Consider the following 2,904-nt stretch of genomic DNA (forward strand, 5'->3'; position numbering starts at 1 on the left):
AGTTGTAGTTGGGAGGAGTATGTAGTAGTTGTAGCGGTGAGTGCTGTGCTAGAAGTGGTCTTAGTTCTTATCATTCATCAAATGATTGAGTACAGGTATTTATAGACCTATAGAGTATTCTAGAAAGTGCTAGTCACAACTTGTGTGAAATGTTCTAGATTTTTTCCTATGTAGAATGTTCTTGATATTTTCTTCATATCTTAGGCTTTTCTACTTTGTTCTAGAACTTTCATTACATTTCAATACTTTTATCTTAGGATTTTCTAGATTCTTCTAGAATTTGCATTACACTTAATAGGATTATACCTATCATTGACTGTGTATAAAAATTCCAGTTTTTTCTGTGTTTTCTTTTAATGGTAATGAATCATTGAAGTTTGAAATAGTGGAGTTTTCCTTTCGGAGTAAATACCACATGTTGTTAATAAATTTATTAAGAACTTCATTTTCTTCCTTTTGTAGCTCATTTATTTCTCTACAACCCAGAGGGATCAATGAAGCTCTATCAGTTTATTTTATTTTATTTTCTTTAGTTATTAACTTGATGTCTAATAGCCTAAAGAGAAATATTCATCCTTTTTTTATTGCTAAAGGTCCCCTGTATCTGCGGACATCGTAGACGAGTAGCTTCCATGGAGAATGGCTTGAATGCATTTTCAGTTTTCTAGGGAGGTCTTGTTTGAATTGATGTATTGAAGGTTTTGATTATACACTTACAACTTTTACATCTTGCCATACAACTATTTAATTTTCAATTTACTCCCTTTCCTTTTCTAAATAATTTCAGCAGTCCTCATAATTTCAGGGTCTCCCAAAAACTTGTTTCACATTTTATGGGCCCAAGGGACTACATATTCATATGGTTCGCACAGAGTAAGCAGATGAGTTTTATCAGGTATCGTGGTTCAATGTGTTTCGAGAAACCATTAGAATTTAACTCAACACTGTTGCTTACATTTGGACTTATAATTCGTGAAATGCATGACTTGTTTATGCTTCCAAATTTGGGCAACTAAGTGTATGTTCAATCCTAAGAATGATTGGAAAATAGTGTTGCTTCAGTTTTTGTGGTGTTATAAAAAATTGAGAATTTGAGTTGTGATATTGATTTATTGCTACCAATTTGTAGCTTCTGCTTCTGTTTACTTGAACATTATTCCTGAACAAAAGAACAAATTTTGATGCTACTACTGCCATTATATTTTCATGTGTTTTGTCTAATTATTAGAGTATTAGAAGTGAATAAGCTATATCAATTCTATAATGTTATATAGATTGCTTTAACATACTTAGGTGGAATTTATAACTACTACTAGTTGTGTACATGTAGAGTTGCAGTAGACTATGAAATTTTCTGCTGAATTGTAAGTTTATGCATATTACCACCACCTCTGACCTGAATGAGGGTTTCTCTTTATTGTCTCAGAAAGAACTTGGTGTTCTCTTCACTCCACCAATTGGAGGAGAAAATGTTGAGAGTCGGAAAGGACTTGAATCAGAACGTAAATTGGAATTAAATTCGAAGATGTGGAAAGGTATGATCCCGTGTTAGTTCTGTAATTGGTAGCAGCTTTTAGAGGTAAAGCAAAAGGTTTGATTTGGTATATGAATTTTGAAACCCTTTTTATCTCATTCTTTCAATTGATTTATGTCATTTAAGAAACAAATGGTTTTATTTATGAATAGTTGTTAAATATGAATTCCTCGTTTTTGTTGTTGGACAAACCAACCATTATCAAGTTTAAATAAGTTTATTTTCCTACTTTAGTTTTAATGCGATTTACTATTTTATCTTACTAAATACTATATAGACCACTGGTTTCATATATATAATTATTAAAATAAGTTAATAATCTATAATAAATGTAGTTACAATGACATTTGGTTAGTTAGATTTATTATAAATTATTAATTTATATTAATAATTATATATAACATTCCTTACCAAATTTATTAGTTTTAGTAAACATTTTTTTGTTACATTTTTTAAAATTATCATTATATATAAATTTTATTTACCGTAGTAATAAGATGATGTTAGGAAAATACTTATATGTTTTATTTCATATATGATAAATTGATTTTCGATCAACAAATGATTGAATTGCAACAACATTGGATATCTTTTGTTATGAATAAGAGATTCGGCACTTAGTTACTACAATCTAATTTTTAGAATAAAAAGATTCAAATATAGATTATCTTAACTTCAAAATTATTTTTAATTCAAAATGAATTTTGTAAATGTTCATCCAAGTTCCCACTTAAGTGTATGAAGTTTGGGCAATGGATAATATATTAATTAGAAAATGATTGATTGTGTGCCCTTATAATTCATAGGTTCTCCAGTCATTGAGTGCTCATACCAAAGTTTCAGTTCCTAAGGTTTTCTATTTGTACAACGATACAAGTGTTATTGGAATTGCATTTATATCAAGGAATATTAGGAGGGGCGAATATTTATTAACTCTAAGTTACCGTTATGGTTTTCTTTCTAGTTAATTTTGTTTTCCTTAGTGATTACTTAGTCGTCATTGGTTTGATTATGTGACTTGGTTGTAAATAATCAGGGTGTGGCATCTTAGAGGAGGAAAGTAGTTTAAAGTTACAAACATTCACACAACAGGTTTTCTTCTTTCACTGTTTGCTTTGGGTTTTTGAAATATTAAACGATATTTTCTGCTATTAAGTATTCTAAATTGGTGAAGAATTGTAAAAGAGAGCAATTGGAGTAGTTTAGGTGGTGTTTATTATCAGGTTAAGATAGATTCAATTTGGAAGCTTAGAACTTAGAACTCAACTTCCATTATTTTTCCTTTTTCTATGGTGTAGTTAACTTGAAATAATTTGTTCAAGATGTAAGTTGAGTCATTCATTATTGAAGAGCTGAAATTGCCAATTGAA

At 29.6% G+C, this 2,904-nt stretch overlaps 1 long non-coding RNA gene across 4 annotated transcripts; it reads left to right on the plus strand.

Moving 5' to 3' along the window:
- Positions 1 to 620: 620 nt before the first annotated feature.
- On the plus strand, positions 621 to 2,904 carry LOC114172062. 4 transcript variants are annotated; one of them, XR_003601818.1, is made up of 5 exons: positions 621 to 698; positions 806 to 895; positions 1,427 to 1,535; positions 2,571 to 2,626; positions 2,833 to 2,904. It is a non-coding gene; the product is annotated as an uncharacterized LOC114172062 (long non-coding RNA). The 4 variants fall into 4 exon arrangements; XR_003601819.1 differs by having other exon boundaries at positions 788 to 895; positions 2,571 to 2,897; XR_003601817.1 differs by having other exon boundaries at positions 791 to 895; positions 2,571 to 2,897.

The sequence above is a fragment of the Vigna unguiculata genome, unplaced genomic scaffold (genome assembly GCF_004118075.2).
Source record: "Vigna unguiculata cultivar IT97K-499-35 unplaced genomic scaffold, ASM411807v1 contig_483, whole genome shotgun sequence".
Taxonomy (NCBI): domain Eukaryota; kingdom Viridiplantae; phylum Streptophyta; class Magnoliopsida; order Fabales; family Fabaceae; genus Vigna; species Vigna unguiculata.